Source organism: Orycteropus afer, unplaced genomic scaffold (genome assembly GCF_000298275.1).
Source record: "Orycteropus afer afer isolate SDZICR_OR568_19922 unplaced genomic scaffold, OryAfe1.0 scaffold00841, whole genome shotgun sequence".
NCBI lineage: Eukaryota > Metazoa > Chordata > Mammalia > Tubulidentata > Orycteropodidae > Orycteropus > Orycteropus afer.
The window spans coordinates 306,426-324,216 of record NW_006922428.1 but is presented as its reverse complement, the minus strand read 5'-3'; the positions used below and the strand labels follow the sequence as shown (position 1 = coordinate 324,216).

The window sequence follows — 17,791 nt, the reverse complement described above, 5'->3', positions numbered from 1 at the left end:
GCCGCCATCGCCGAAGACCCAGCGCCCAGAGAGAGACAGCAGAGGTAGGCAGGGGCCCGAACTTTGCTGCCAGCCACCAGGCCTGTCGGTTCCTGTGCCAGATGCCTGGCTGCTGAGCCTGGCCTGCAGGCACCAGGACAATGGGCTGGAAAAGGGGGAAGAGGGTGGTGCTGCAGCTGCTCCATCAAACCTGACCCCCTAAACTCCCCCATCCCTAACATCCATACTAACTCCCCCAAACCCGTGACCCACTAATACTACAAACTCTTCCCAACCTGCCAACTTCCCTAAATTCCCTTACTGCTTCCGAGTCCTACACCCCTCTCCCTAGCTCCCTAAGCTCCCCAGGCCCCCAAATTCCCCAAACTCCTCAATCCCCACCTTCCTAAATCTCAAAACTCTCCCTGCCCCTAAATCTCCCAGGCACCCCACCCCCTTAAGCCTCCAAATTCCCCAACCCCTTAAACCTCCAAATTCCCCTAGCTTCCTAAATCCACAACCTCCTCCAAATTCCTCAACCTCCTTAAGTTCTAAACTTACCCCCAAGCCCCCTATATTACTCAAGGTTCACAACCCCTAAACTCTCAACCTCCCCCAAACTTCACCCCTCAGACCCCAAAATTTCACCCCAAACTCCTTAACCCCTAAACCCCAACCCCCTAATCCTCAAACTCTTCACCCTCTTATTTTCCTAACTCCACAACCCTCTAATCCTCCAACTCACCCAGTCCCCTAAATCACCCAAACTCTAAAACTCCTTCAAGTTTCCCAACCACCTAAACCCCTCTGGGCCCTTCAAACCACTAACCCTCTTAAAATCTACACTCCCCAAGTCCAAACCAGCCCCTTAATCCCTTTCAGGGTGCCCTGGGACACGCTGGGGTGGGAGGCCTTCAGGTCAGCAGATAAGCTGTGCTGGGGCCACCTGACACTCCCTGCCTGACTCCTGACTCCAGCAGAACTCACCATGGCCATCTTCGCACCCCTGGCCTCTGGCATTCTGTTGTTGCTGTGCCTAATTGCCCCCAGCAGAGCCTGCACATGTGCTGTACCCCACCCGCAAATGGCCTTCTGCAGTTCTGACATAGGTGAGTCTACCCCGCTCACACACTCCGTGCTTTGGTTTCCCTCTCAGTCCAGTGGGATTCACAGTGGAGCCTACTTCTAAAACAATTCTACCCACCCCTGCACTTCCTCTGCTCCAGCCACACCAGGCTCCTCACACTCCCTTGATTACACTAGACCCAATGCCAACGTCAGGGCTTTATACTGGCCCTTCTGTCTGGTACACCCTTCCTCCAGGTATCCACATGGTGTCTGCCTCAAATGTCACCTTCTCAGGGTGACCCTCCCTGGCAACCTTGTTAAAATTTTAACCCTAGACCCGTGGTACTCCTGATCCCTTTTACCTAGCTCTGTAATTCTCCATCACACTTAATATTTTCTAACATGCCAAGGAGCTCTGGTGGTATAGTGGTTAAGGCATTTGGCTGCTAACCTAAAGGTCAGTGGTTTGAACTCACCAGCCGCTCTGTGGAAGAAAGATGGGGAAGTCAGTTTACGTAAAGATTTACAACCTTGGAAACCCAATGGGGGTTGCCATGGGTCAGAATTGACTAGATGGCAGTGAATTTTGAGTTTATAACAATCCATATACTTATTTATTTTGCTTGTTTCTAGTCTGTCTCCCCTTGGGTACAATGTGAATTCCACAAGGGAAGGGAGATTTTTTGTGTTTTGTTCACTGTTGTATCCCTAACACCCTGAACAGTGCCTGGTACATAGTAGTGTTCAAAAAAATGCTTGTTGAATGAATGAAGGAATCCACAGAGCACAGCACAATGCCTGGCACACAGTTGTTGTTCTTGTTAGTTGTGATCCAGTTGATTGCAACTCATGGTGACTTCATGTGTTACAAAGTAGAACTGCTCCATAGGGGTTTTTTTTGGCTGTGATCTTAATGGAAGCAGAGCGCCATGCGTTTTCTTTGTAGCACCACTGGTTGGGTTCAAACCACCAACCTGTAAGTTAGCAGTCAAGCAGAAACTGCGTCTCCTCGGGACCTTCTGGCACACAGTAGGTGCTCCAAAATATTTGCTGAGTAGAGTAACAAATATATGAAATATACAAAAAAGTATTAGAGCAGTGCCAGGTAATGAGTAGGTAGTCAATATACAGCTGGGTCAATTAAAGAATGTATAAAATGCTTAATGTGTTGTCTGCATGCAGTCATCTCTGTTTGATTATGTGCTTGTCTAGTGTTATTATTATGGTTGTTTTATTTTTATTCACTTATGTAGCCTATTTGACTTGTTTTTTTCCCTCCTCTCCTGCAGTCATCAGGGCCAAGTTCATGGGGAACGCAGAAGTCAACCGGACAAACTTACACCAGCGTTATGAGATCAAGATAACCAAGGTATCTCTTTTGCCCCTTTCCCAGAAGTTCCTAACATTTTTCTCCCATCAAAATAGAAGACTCTGGCCACAGGTTGGCGAGGAACTTGGCCATGGTCTCAGGATGCTATATGATTTTGAGATAGAACATGGAAGGGGAGGATTATATCAGTAAAACAAAGACTCTTCCTCTCATTCATCAACAGATGTTCAAAGGGTTCAGTGCCTCAGGAGATGTTCCTAACATCCAGTTCGTCTATACTCCTATCATGGAGAGCGTCTGTGGGTACTCCCACAAGTCCCAGAACCACAGTGAGGAGTTTCTCATCGCTGGTGAGACCCCACCCCTTCACCCTGTACCTCGCCAACCTGTCCCTCAGACACTGCCTAGCAACTGTGTGGCAGGCAAGGCTCCCAAAGGAATGGTACCAGTTGAAATGGGGACTACCCCAATCTCAGCCTATCAAAAAGCTAGGGCTTTCTCCAGTGGGATCTGTGCTCTAGGGATGCCAATTGGGTGCTACCCTGCCCCTGGCCCAGGAACTCTGGTGGTGTAGTGCCTAAGGCATTTGACTGCTAACCAGAAGACTGGCAGTTCAACCCCACCAGCCACTCCTCGAAAGGAAGATGGGGCAATCTACGTCCATAGTGATACTGCCTCGGAAACCCAAGGAGGGGTCATTATGAGTCAGGTCCGACTTGATGGCACATAACAACAACAACAACTGCCCCTGGCCCAGCCAACCAGAAACTTATTGTTGGCTTCCCATCCTCCTCCGACCCAGGACAACTTCTGGAGGGGCACCTGCACATCACCACCTGCAGCTTCATAGCTCCTTGGAGCAGTCTGAGCTCTGGTCAGCGTCAAGGTTTCACCAAAGCCTATGCTGCTGGCTGTGAGGAATGCACAGTGAGTGCCTGGGCCCTGTTTTCCTCGTGGAGATCATTCCCTGGGCTCTTCCTGCTCCTTCTGGCTAGTCCTTGTCCCTAGGACTGCTCCCCTAGGGTTGTCCCTGACTTCTCTTGCTATTTCTCCAAACCCGTGACTGTTTCTTTGGAAACTCTGGTTTTCCCTTGCCCCGTGTCTGATTCTTGGGATTGGCTATTTCCTGGACCTTCTGGCTGTTTTCTGTCCCTCTGACTCTCCCTTACAACTATTCTCTAGTCTTCTGTCTGTTCTCAACCCCCTGGGATTGTTTCTTGGTTCCTTAGAATGTTCTCCAGCACATATGATAGTTTCTCTGCAGCTCTTACTGTTCCCAGCATATTCCCTGACAGCCCCAGATGTCCTCTAACCCGAGAGACTGGCTATTCCTGTGCTTAAATTCCACACCTGCCAACTGTTCCCTACTACTATCAGTTGTTCCCTATCCCCAGGAGACTTGTCTGACTGACTACCAGCAACTGTTCCCTAAACACCATTCCTAGGAAACTGGTCCTTTCACTGGCTTACTGTCACCCTGCAGAGCCCAATGACTGTTCCTTCAATGGGAGAGGCTGTTCTTAAGTGTACCTAGGTGGGAAAATACCAAGTCTCCCCAGCATCTTGACGTTGATAGTTGAAGAGGGGAAAGTTCTTGTCCATAGGGGAGGTAGGGGGTGGAAGAGAAGCCCTCAGAGATGTGCCGCCTCCCCTTCTCCAGGTTTTCCCCTGTTCATCCATCCCCTGCAACCTGGAGAGTGACACTCATTGCCTGTGGACAGACCAACTTCTCTCAGGCTCTGAGAAGGGCTTCCAGAGCCGCTACCTTGCCTGCCTGCCACGAGTGCCAGGGTTGTGCACCTGGCAGTCCCTGAGGCCCCGGATAGTATGAATCCTGCCCCCCAGCAGAAGTCTAAGCCCGCCCAATGCTCATCAACTTTCCCACTCCCGTCTTTTTCTGAGATAATGAAATAAAGAACTGCCACCCAGCAGGTGGTGTCTTTGTGTAGTGCCTATGCACAAACCCATCTCACTGATGACCTGTTGGGAGCATCCTGTGTCCAGTGCTGAGGGGGTGAGGGATGCAAACTATTTAAAATAATGTTTTCATATTATACATAAAATCTGATGTATTAGTAATAATTCTCAACATTGGCATTAGCATTGGTGATCTGCCACATCAGTAATGGTAATATAACCTGCATTATCAACCATAATTTATTAATTTCCCTAGTCAGTACTTTAAAACATTTTACTATATACTAATTTATAAGTCCCACTCTGATGGCTCAGTGCCTAAGGCATTTAACTGCTGACCAGAGGGTTGGTGGTTCAAACCCACCAGCTGCTTCATGAAAGTAAGATGGGGCAAGCTACTTCCATAAAGATTTACCACCTTGGAAACCCAATGGGGGTTACTATGAGTCAGAACTGACTTGATGGCAGTGGGTTTGGTTTTATTTGCACCAAAAAAAAAAAAAAAAAACTGTTGCCAAGGAGTTGATTCTGACTCATGGCAACCACATGTGTTAAAACAAAGTAAAACTGCTCTCCAAAGAGTTTTCTTGGCTGTAATCTTTATGGAAACAGATCTCCAGGCCTTTCCACCATGGCACTGCTGGTTGGGCTCAAACCTTTTGACTAGTAGCCAAGAATGGTTTACTCCACCCAGGGACCTTCCTATTTGCACAGGGCCCTCTATTTTATAAATTCCTCTCACTGATGACAAATCACCACCTCACTGGCAAATTCCTCTGTGAACAAATCTCTCCAGTTGACAGACTCATTAACAAATGCCCTATTAGTTGGCAAACAGCTCTCCTCCTTGCCTCAGGCACCAAAAAGATGTTGAAAAGTGAGGATGCCCCATCCAAACCTGTTTGTGTTACTGTTCCCACCCTTAGGTTTTGTACTGCTGTGAGTCTGGGTGGAAGGGGAAACTCCCAGGGGACCAAGAGCAGAATTGTACTACTTCCCACCCCCACCCATAACCCAGCTAGCAACTCTGGAAGATGGGATAGCCCTGGCTCTCCACCCATGGCTTGTGGGATATTCCTTGAAAGTGATTATATGGGGAATAAGAGAGATGACATGGGGAAAGGATATGATCTCAAAATCCCCAAGCTTTGCCTTTCTCCCCTGTCGTCCTTTCCCCACCTCCACTCTGACCAACTTTGAAGAAAATATTTGCAGCACTGAAATACACGAATACACATAGGGTCCAGAATCAGGACCAACCAGATAAACCAGCCCAGACCCTACACACACCTCCCCCTACACAGTTGTCTCCTCACTAAAACTGGGATATCACCTCTCTGGTTCTTCTTCCCCTATAAAACCTGAACAAGGGGACCTGCCAAACACTCCCTTCCTCAGGCCTTCCTGCTCTCATAGCCGTGCCCTTCCCTGGCTCCTGCTCCTTGAATTCTAAAAGTCCTTGGACTCATGTGAGGGGCTGGGGGAACCAGAATTTCAGATTGGTGCAAACATTCAGTGGAATATGCAGGTGTCCTGTTGACCTGCATGTGCTTGGAGAAAAAGAAGGCTCCAATATATTTTTTTTGGTGAAGGAAAAGACTCCCAAACTTCCTCCCATCAGACTCCCCATTGTTCCTACCAGGAAGAACCCAGCACTCCCCCCAGGGCATACTGGGCTATCCAAGGGTGGCCCCTGGATCCTCTGTGATCCTGTTCCAGAACCTTGTGCACCCCTGGGAGGTTCCCCCAGGGCCCACGGTACGTCCTGGATCTGGATGAAAGGATTTTGATCACCAAGTGCTTATCCATCTTAGCAGGGACATTCACTGCAGGCAATAATTTCTATGTTAACGTCTATACTTTGGTCATGCCCTGGAGGGATCTGAACCTTATCTACCTTCGCTGATGGGTACAACTGTAAGGGAGGCCTGGCTCCTGGTTTGGCCCTTGTGTCCTTGGTGCTATTAGCTGAGCCTGCAAGAGTTTGGCAGTTCCTAACAATTCACCAGACCCGTGTATTAGCTCCCTGCACTCTTAACGCTGTTCCCCAAGTCTGGGGCTGGTTCTCTGAGCCCTCTGGTATTCTAATCCCTGGGAGGAAGGTCAAGTAGAAGGTAGGAAGGGAAGGATGGAGCCTGGAGTGGACAGGGCTGACCAGTACCTCAGCTCCACTAGGCCCTATTGCAACCCTTTTTAGAGTCCAGGACAGCATATAAGGCTGCCTGCTCCAGAGCCCCAGCATGAACTAGTAGGATCTGTAGTTCTGGGGTCACTATGTTCTCCTCATGACCTTTCTAGAAAATTCATTAAAGTGAGCACCTTCATGAGGCATTTTGTATGTTTCTGTGTGGATCTGTTTGGGAGAAACTCTCTGATGACTTAAGAGGAAGCATGTGGGGGTTTACAGCCATGCGAGGTGTGAAGCATGAGGTCCAGCTCAGTGAGGCTCGTGGGGACCAGATCTTCTCTCACTTGAACCTCAGTAATTCACCCTTAGAAATGAGCATTATAGTCCCCATGCAGAATCCTTCACAGGTCTGCGCTAGGGTTGGAGGATGATTTGCCCATGGACACCACACCGTGGGGGCCAGCCCCCGACCTCAGTTCCCTGGAAAGCAATCATGTAGGATAGTTAGATAATTAGATCCTGTTCTGATTGGGTGGGGTGGGGTGGGATGTGTGAGCTGAGCTGGGGAAAGGTCACTTCAGTATCCCCCATGAAGCTCAGCCCCTGGCATGAATCCCAACCTTCTGCTGGTCCTTGCTTTGTTCCTCACTCTGTTAGTGATCACCTTTAGGCAGGCCTGTGGGTACTACCAACCACACCTGCATGTTGTTTATTGTAACTTAAACATGGCTACATCTGGGCTGACCTCAGCGAGGCCCACAGCACGTGGACTCACAATAAGGTTTTTTGTTGTTAGTTGTCTTCAAGTCTGTTCTAACTCATGGTGATCCCATGTGTCCAAAGTAGAACTACTCCATAGGGTTTTCAAGGCTGTGACCTTTCTGAAGCTGATCACCGGTCCTGTCTTCCAAGACACCTCTGGGTGTGTTCGAACCGCCAACCTTTCCAGCTAGTAGTTGAGCACTTTACTGTCTGTGCTACCCTGGGACTACCTGGTTCCTGAAGGGAAGTCCCCTGAGGTGATAAAGCCCTGTGGAAACGTGCTATGTAAACTTTTTTCAGATTTGAAGATGAGAAAATCTTTAATGCCTGACTCCCGAGGGGCCCCTGACACATTTCTCCCACCCCAGCTATAGTGGGTGGCTTATCTACATGGGACTTATCTACCTCAGCAACACCACACAGGACTTTAGATCAAAATCACCAGGATACCCTGCCCGCACCTGTTCCTCTCCACACCTGCCTCCTCACCAAAACACAAGCCCCTGACCCTGCTCTGGCTGAGGGAGTGGAGTGGGTCTCTGAGGCCCAAAAGCTCCTAACATAATACAAAGATCCCAGCTCCCCACTCCATAAATGCTCTTCAGTCCCAGTGTCCTACTGTTTTTTTCCCCTCATAGACAACACGCAAAAGCAAACAAAACAATGTGGTTACATCTATCTACATGCCCACTGAGGCCAACTGTGGTTATATCCATGAGAAGAGGTTCCCCTTGAAGTATGTCATCACAGGTCAGCCATCCAGTCCCTACCCTGTATGGACCCCTCACCATACAGGCTTTCTTCTGCACCAGCCTTGGAATAAAGGGTCTTTTCCTTGGGCATTCTATCCAACAAGTGTCCCCCGCCCAGGATGTTGTGCCCCCAATTTCAGCCAACCACAGCAAATTTGATCCTCAGCCCATAGTGTTCTGAATCTTTGGGACTGATCATTGGGGACCACAGTATGTCCTAGATGAGGGACATGTGGTTATACTTTACTGACCATCAGGGTAAGGAAGGCCTCTGTCCCCTCCAGGCTCTTTAACGGTTAGGAACCTGCAGTTCATGAAATGCAGTGGTGTATCCTTGGAAGGGGCTGAGAAGCAGAGAAGGGGCTTCCTGAGTATCTACAGCGAAGGATGTGACTAGGTTTTGACTATGTCCCCTCAGCATTTCTGAGCCACAGGTGTCCCCTGTGTGCTCTAACCATTCACCATTCTTTTTGCTCCCTGCTCCCATCTGCTATTCCCTCCTTCCTGTCCCTAGTCCCTGCTCCCTCGTTCTGTTCCCCATTCCTCCTAATTCCCTTCCTTGTTTGCTATTCCCTTTCAGTGATCCCTGTGTACTCTCATTGCACTCTGGCCCCTCTGCCTGTCCTCAATCTTTCTGCCCTCTGTTAAGAGTGGGAACTATGAGGAGAAGGATGTGGAATAGTGCTGTCCCCAGCCACCTCAGTGTGCTTTCCCACCTCCTCTGCGAGGCCACGTGCCTGAATCCCAACCTTGCACAGTGGAACTGGAGTGATGCCTGCTTCTCTGAGCACTGACAAGAGCATGGAGCCATATGCTTGGCTGCCTTCCCTGGTGTCCTGATGTCTGCAACTGAATCTTCATGTACAACACCCTCCTGCTTTGGACCCAGACCTCTACTCAGTTTCACTGAGCTGGGGATTCTATTTTTCTCAAACTTATAAACCTCCCTAAGCCAATCAGTCTCCTCCAACTGCCCCACTCAAGCCTTCCCAAACCCATCACCTTCACCTAGGCTGGAGTTCTGGTCATGTTCTGTTTCTTGGAATGAGTGCAGGTGGCAGGAATGTGTTTACTGTGTGAAAATGCAATGAACTGTACACTTATGATATGCCCCTTTTTCTAAACTTGTTAAAGCTCAATAACATGTCCCTTTCAAATAGAGACCCTCACCCTATTCAGCTATTTCGCCTGCTCTTTTCAATTCCTTACTCACTCCTGCCCTCTCTCTCATACAGTTCCTACATCCCTGAACCTGTTGATGCTTACCCCAAAGCACTCTTTCTTTCCTCACTTCACAGAGACCATGAGTCCCTGGGCCAGAGAAGGTATTGGATCCATCAAGACTTTGGGATCAGATTCCATCTGTCACATATTTGCTGAACCAAAAATCACCTGGTGTTCGAGTAGCAAAAGGGAGGGGAACACAGAACCACCCCACCACCCCTTGGTGTGCATGACTAGGTTAATGTAAGCACATCACCAAGCTAGAGAAGTTGAAGTGGAGAGAAGCAGTGGCGTCACTAGGGTTGGTGTCACCAAGTGTGGTAACTCATGATGTCACCCCCTGCATGGAACTCTTCCTGTGCCAAATCATACAGAATCCTTAGTAATGGTTATTATCAATTTTAATCATAGAATAACATATGATAAATATAGTCATAAACTGCTTAAATGTAATATTTCTTAGATTATATGAATACTAACAACAAAATTGTTTTTGAAAATCCTTTCCGCATTGAATTACAACATTATTAGTAACTGAGCTGAAGCTTTATTTTTTTAAAAAAAATTTCTCCTTGTTTTCCCTTGTTACTACTTCATTCTCAAAAAAAGTTGTTGATATAGGTTCACAAATACTAATTATCACAATATTGTAGCTAAAACACCAGAAAATGTGATAAAATCACCAACTATAAAAACACCGGCAACAACAAAAACAACAGTACATACTTGTAGCACATGTAGATGAAACCATGTGATTTCAAGGATCACTGTAATTGGGTCACAATGACAGCTCTGACTGGAGTGCATTAGAAGGTTCAAAAAGTAAAGCAGCATGGAGCTTTAGCCTTGTAGGTATATTGATCCATGTAAGCTGGGCTTATGAACCAATGATTTTGTCACTATAACTAACTACAGGTGTATTTTTTATAAAAAATAGTAAGTTGCTGCTGAAAACACTGCACAAAAATTTTGCAGTCATTTTGGTGTCACCCCCTCTAGCAGTGTCACCTGATATAGACTGCACCCCCCCCCACGCACCTCCCTAATGACGCCACTGGAGAGAATTGAACTGTGTTTAACAGGGTCTTCCCATGAACAGTTCACTCCCAGTCTTGGTGACTGTTTAGACACAGTTGAACTAAACAGCCCTCAGAGGGCTGGTGACCTGCTATCTAAAAGGGATTAGATAGTATTAGAGTCAGAGTCCCAAGATGTGTCTCTCATCGCATGCTGGAAGCTGGGCCACCACCCCACCAGCTTCAAAATACAGGGTGGAAGACTGCTGCCACAAGTCCAGGCTTAGCTCTTGCCTCTTTATGCTGCACAATGGGGGGGGGGGGGGACAGAGAGAGAAATAGGGGGTGGCAAACAGGCCTGCAGGGAGTCTACAGCTTCTGCCATCCCATCATCATTAACTGTCTTCTTCCTGGCCTCTGAAATCCTGTACTCTCTGTTCCTGACAAAAATACCCTGTACACATCTAAAGAACAGCCAGGAGGTACAACTTGCCCAACCAGATATCAGGAATTAATGAGAACATACAATAATTAAGATCATGGTACTGGCACAGGTATAGAGGAAGAGATAAGTGAAATAGAAGAGAGAGTCCAGACCCTGACCCATATATACATGAAATTTTAGTATATGACAGAGCTGGCATACCATATCAGTAGGGGGAGATAAGGGCTAAAGGATAAGGAAAAAGATAAAACTGGATCTGTATCAGGAGCTCTGGTGGTGTAGTACCTAAAGCATTTGACTACTAACCAGAAGGCCAGTGGTTCAAACCCACCAGTCACTCCTCAGAAGGAAGGTTGGGCATTCTACTTCCGTAGTGATACCACCTCGGAAACCCAAAGAGAGGTTATTATGAGTCGGATCCAACTCGGCAGCAGTGAGTTCGGTTTTGTTTTTTTGGAACCATATCTACCTCCCTCGGTACATGAAAATAAATTTCAGATGAAGAATTTAAAAGTAAAAAACAGCTTACAAAAAAGTCCTTCTTTTCCTAGTAACTTGACTAGTATATACTTTTAGCATATACTAAATTTCCATATGTATATGGGTCTGTAGCTGGACTTTTTCTTTCTTTTCCTTTGGTTTCACTGTCTATTCATGTGTCGCCACTCCTGGGAAGGAAGATGGGGCAATCTACTTCTGTAGTGATACTGCCTCGGAAACCCAAGGAGGGGTCGCTATGAGTCGGGTCCAACTCGACAGCACATAACAACAACAACAACAACATTCATGTGTCAGTATTGTACTGCTTATATTATAAAAGCTTCAAAATATCTCATTGTCTGGTCAGGCTAGTTCTCTCTCATAGCACTTCTTTTTCAGGGTTTTCCTCTTTTTTTGGCATGCTTACTTTCCCATATGATCTTTAGTATTAGTGCATCTAGCTCCAGTTAAAAGCTTATAGGTATAGTTTTAGGGATCACATTAAAGTTATACATTAACTGAATTTACATTCTTATGATGTTAATTTACATTCTTATGATGTTAATCCATCCTATTGAAGAACAAGGAATGGCTTTCCATTTGTTCAAGTCTACCTTTGTGTCTTTTCAGGAGTGTTTTAAATTTTTTCTCATATAAGTTTGTACATTCTTCGTTAGGTCTAAGTATTTCATCTTTTTTGTTGCAAATGGGGTTTTCTCTTTCATCATATCTTCTATCTGGTTATTTGTGTATATGAAAACTACTCATTTCTGTATTTGATTTTTATATTCTGCTATATTACTGTACTTATTGTTTAAATTAGCTTTATTATTGGTTCTCTAGGGATCACATCACCTATAAATAGAGATTATTTTACCTCCTCTTTATCTATTCTTAAAGCATTTGGCTGCTAACTAAAAAGTCAGTGGTTCAAACACACCAGCTACTCCGTGGAAGAAAGATGAGGCAGTCTGCTTCCATAAAGATTTGCAGCCTTGGAAACCCTATGGGGGCAGTTCTACTCTGTCCTATAGGGTTGCTATGAGTTGGAATTGCTTTGATGGCAGTGTTTTGTTTTTTTAATCCATCTTATATATATAATTGTTTTCTCTAATCTAATTTTATTGGCTCAATGCCTCCAGTATGATGTTGAAAACAAATGGAGATATATAGCATTTTAGCTTTGTTCTTGATCTTTGTGGAAATGCCTGCAGTGCTTTCCCATTAAGTTATGATGCTAACTTTAGGATTGAAGTATATATATATTTTATCATGTTACAGAGGTATCATTTGATTTCTATTTTTCATTTTTTATCAGAATGGGTGTTTAATTTTGTCAAAAGATTTTTAAATATCTATGGAGATAATCATATGATTTTCTCTTAGATTTATTAATAATGGATATATTAATGCATTATCCATATTGAAACCTCCTTGAATTCCTGGAATAAAACTCACATGGTCATGCTATATCATTTTCTTCATGTGATGATTATGAATTCTGCATGCTAATATTTTACTTAGGATTTTTGCATTGATATTTGTAAATGAAAATGTTCTGACTTTTCATGCTATCAGTGTTATACTTGCTTTATAAAAATAATGTGAGCGTTTTCCTTTATTTTCTATCCTCTGGAACAATTTATGTAGCATTGGGATTAACTAGTCTCTAATAGTTTGGTAGAATTTCCTTGTGAAACTATCTGGGTCTGATGCTTTCTTTATAGGGTAGATCCGTACTAACTTTCTCTATTTCTTTTATGGAAATTGATCTGTTAAGCTCTAAAGAAGTCAATTTTGGTAAGTTATTTTTCTCTAAGAAATCATCCATTTCATCTAGATTTTCAAATTCATCTATACATGCCTTTTTATATTTTGACTTTTGGAATCACACTAATGTCTTATATTTTAAAATATAAAATTAAATCATCATGGATGGGGGAAAATAACTAAAATTGACTGCAAAGAGGTTATATTTGAAATCAAAGTAATAACATAACCATGCTGAATGAGGAATAAAAAGAACTGAACTAAATAACCTTTGAATACAGTACTTTGCATACTCTTGGTCTAAAGACATAAAAAAAGCAAACAAATCTCAAGCTCTACCTTGGTAAGTTTGTTTCTCATAGTGGCACGGGTGTTGTGAGGGAACAGTGATGGTTCAGTGGTAGGATTCTTGCCTTCCATGTGGGAGACCCATGTTCCATTCCTGGTCGATGCACCCATTATGTACAGTCCCCACCCACCTGTCAGTGGAAGCTTGTGTGTTGCTATGATGCTGAACAGATTTCAGTGGAGCTTCCAGTCTAAGATGGACTAGGAAGAAAGGTTTGGTCATCTGCTTCTGAAAATCAGCCAATGAAAGCACTGTGGAACACAATGGTCAGATCTGCAACCAATCATGGGGATGGCACAGGACTGGGCAGCATTTTGTTCTGTTGCACATGGGGTTGCCATGAGTCACAGGCCAACTCAGTGGCAGCTGACAACAACAATAATGTGTGTTAGAATTCTGAAAATACTTTCTGTGTATTGTAGAACTGAGAACCTATGTAACTATATATTGATGATGTTAGAAACTAGGGTTATCACTTTTGGGGAAGAAGAATACAAATGTAGAGGGAAGAAAGCTAGAACACATGCTGTGATGTGTTAGGTTAGAATGCAGGTATTAGTATGAACACACATGCGCTTGAAATTTCCTAGCTCTGTACAATGAGAGAGCATAGAAGCAAAGACATCCCAGAAGCAATGAGTACATCTAGTTCCCAGATCTTGGCTTTGAAATACCATTATTGTAGGGCTGAGACTGGGAAAGAAGAAGATATGCCTGACAGTGATGTAAACAGGAATACTGCAGTAAAGACCATGGAAGATTCTCTCCTCCATAAAAGCAATGGCAAAAATTGTCAAAAACAACTTTTCTAGAACTCTAGAAATTAACCAAATGCTTACAATAATCTGGGCAGTGTTTATTCACAAAAAATCTGAATTTCAGTAAGAACAGCAATAGCTCTGCAATCATGGTTAAACAAACAAACAAACAAACAAAAAACCCTCCTAGTAACCACTAGAGGGTACAGAATGGGAATGGAGCTTCTCCAAAGCCTCATCTCCAGATAACTATCATTATTTGACCTGACAGCTTCCTGGAAAACCTCAGTCTCAGGGCTTGTCTTTATTTGACTTGAATCAGAGCTTGCTTGGTGTGAACACTTTTGCCTAGGGGCACATTTTGAAACAGTTCAGTGACAATTGTTTAACATAGCAGCTGCCTGAGGTGGCAATCACAGTTGAGGGGGAAAAGCTGACCAAAAACTTAAAAAGGAAAAGCCCAGTGAATAGATGTCCATAAAGGGCTTTGAAAAATTCTGACATATTCCTAGAAACCTAAACCAAAAACCAAACCCACTGCCATCAAGTCAATTCCAACTCAGCAACCCCATAGGACAGAGTAGAACTGCCCTATAGGGTTTCCAAAGCTATACATCTTTACAGAAACAGACTACCTCATATTTCTCCTGTGGAGTAGCTGGTGGGTTTGAAACGCCAGCCTTTTGGCTATCAGCCAAATGCCTTAACCACTACACCTCCAGGGATCCTTGGATCCTTCCTAGGAGGCTACAGGCCCCAAAATAAGTGTAGGGCCTCTACACTAGGGCTGTGTGAATCCCAATAGAGACTTGAGAATACCTTAATGTCTCACCTTTGGTTGACCTTGAGGCTCTCCACAAGCAGGAAGTGAAGGCTAAGGCAGAGTTGCAGATAGTCTGTCTGAGCACTGACAGTGTCCCCAACATGCAAAGTCTTGAACACTTACTGGTTCCAGGTACTTATAAATTAAAAAAAAAAATCTTTATATAATAATTAGCTGACTACTAAGCTAATGAAGCAGAGACTTCCAGTGACTATACATGACAAAGAATACAGATTTCACATGCTTAGTCCAGGAAAGTCACCAAACAAACAGCAACAAGAACAAACCCTGGGGAAAGAGAGAATCTGATTTCCAGAGTTGTCACATTATATGATTAAAATGTTCACTTTTCAATAAAAATGATCATACATGAAAAGGAAAAAGAAAGTGTAGTCCACATACAGAGAAAAAAGCAGCCAATAGAAATTGTCCCTGAGGAAACCTAGATGTTGGGCTTACCAAACAAAGACTATAAATCACCTATTTTGGGTATGTTCAAAGAATTAAAGGAAACTATGACTAGAGAATGAAAGGAAAGTATGAGAACGATGTCTTAACAAATAGTGAATATCAATAAAGGGATAGAAATCATCTAAAAAATCAAATAGAAATTTTGGAGTTGAAAAGTGCAATAGCTGAAAAAAAAATCATTAGAGGGGCCAACAGCAGATTTAAGCTGGCAGAAGAAAAGAATCAATGAGATTGGAGATATGTCAACTGAGGTTATCCAATATGAAGAAGAGAAAGAAAAAATAATTAACAGAAATGAACAGGGTCTCAGAGGCCTATAGAACACCACCAAGTATATCAACGTACACATAATGGGAGTCCCAGAAGGAGAGGAAAGAGAGAGAGGGAGAAAGGATCAAGAAACAATATTTGAAGAAAAAATTACTAGAAACTTCCCAAATTTGATGAAAAACATTAATCTGAACATCCAGTAAGCCCCCTGAACACCAACTGAGATAAACCCAAAGAGATCCGGACCTAAACACACCATGAATAAACTTTTAAAGGCTAAAAACAAGAGAGAATCTTGAAACAAGTAAAAGAGAAATGACTCATCATGTACTGTTGTTAGCTGTCATTAACTCACGGCAACCTCATATACAACAAGATCAGATGAAAGTGGCCAGAAGTCAGTGGGGTGACATCTTCAAAGTGCTGAAGGAAAAGAAGTGACACTCTTTCCACCATCTTTCTTTTCTTCCATAATGGTGTGCATGAATGTCCTGGCTGATGCTCTTAAGACTATCAAGAATGCCAAGAAAGACAAACGCCAAGTTCTTGTCATGACTTATCAAAGTCATCATTTGGTTTCCAACTGTGATGAAGCATGGTTACATTGGTAAATTTGAAATCATAGACGATCACAGAGCTGGGGAAATTGTTGGAATCCTCACAGGCAGGTTAAACAAGTGTGGCATGAACAGCCCTAGATTAGGCATGCAACTCAAAGGTCTAGAAAAGTGGCAGAATAATCTGCTCCCATTCCATCAATTTGGGTTCATTGTACTGATGACCTCAGCTGGCATTATGGACCACAGGAAGCTAAATGAACACACAGGAGGGAAAATCCTGGGATTCTTTTTCTAGGTATCTGATAATACATACACATAAAATGGACAAAAATAAAAAAAATAATAATAATAAAGAGAAAGAAATGACCTATCAATCAAGAATTCTATATCCAGCAAAATTATCCTTCAAAAAATTGAAGGAGAAATTAAGACATTCTCAGACAAACAAAAACTGAGATAATTTGTCCTTAGCACATATGTCCTACAAGAAGTATAAAAGAGAATTATTCAGGCTGAAATGAATTAACACTAGACAATAACTCAAATCCGTGTAAAGAAATAAAGAGTACTCATAAAGGTACAGAGGGGTAAAAGGGTAGTAGTAGTAGTAGTACAATAGTGCCTAACTTCAGAGGGGATAATATGGATCAAGATCAACCCAAGGCTTATCCCTATAAGGTGGAGGTCAGATATAGCCCCCACTCTTCAACCAATTGTACCAATTGTGAAACCAGCTGTCCCTCCCATGGTACTCACTATTTCTCTTCTGGGTTTGATAATCCATTGCAATGGCAACACTAAACTCACAGACCATACTTACAGTTAAGTGGTTTATTAAGGAACAGGGTACAACTCAGGATCAGGATCAACAGACTAGACCTCAGGATCGAGATCAGGAAGCATGTAGGCAAAGTCTCCTTTCAGTGCAGGACAACTCTTCCAGCTCCTCATGGCCATGCAGGCCTCCTCTAAGACCCCTGAGCACAGGTTCCTCTTGGCCCTGCCATCTGTCACACTGACTCTACCACAGGGCCCCTTCTAGGCCTGTTGCTGCTGGCTCTGCCACTGGGCCTCTTCCAGGCCTGTTGCTGCCAACTCTGCTTCTGAGCCCCTTGCTGTCTTCAGTGTCAACAACCCTTGACCTATGTATTAGCTATTTTAGGAGATTCCTTGGCTCCTCTTTCTCTCTCTTTCTTCTATCTTCCTTCTCCTTCTTCCTGCTGCTTCTTCTCTTCCTACTTTTTTATGTCTGAAAAACCTCTATGGGGTTGGCTACTTATATACACAACTCCTTGTGAATTTCAAGTCACAGCTGTCCTACTAGGGCCATGAGTTAACCAATCCCCTCTCATTAGGCCACAGATACTTCATGTGCACAGTCTATTGACTAATCCCTGAAAGGTGATACTAATCACAGAGAAGGCTGTAGTCCAGGACCAGACAGAAAGTACCAAACCACAAGTTGTTTACAGCTTACCCAGGAAATGTTAATCAAACTAGACAAAAGTAATAAACCTCTGGGGTAGAAAACTGGGAAAAAGGTAACTCCTCAGGGCTTAGGGGAAAAATCTCTCAAGCTGTTTTTCCAAAGAACCAAGGCAAAAGGCCACATAAAGGAACTTGTTTCACCACAGTAAGTAAATATAAAACAGTATAAATTTGTTTGTATCATTTTTTTACTTCTGTCTC

General features: G+C 44.0%; 1 protein-coding gene across 1 annotated transcript in view; it reads right to left on the bottom strand.

The window, feature by feature from the left end:
- SYN1 (synapsin I) overlaps positions 1 to 17,791 on the bottom strand; it is a 51,417-nt gene that overhangs the window by 11,228 nt on the left and 22,398 nt on the right. The window lies entirely within an intron of this gene.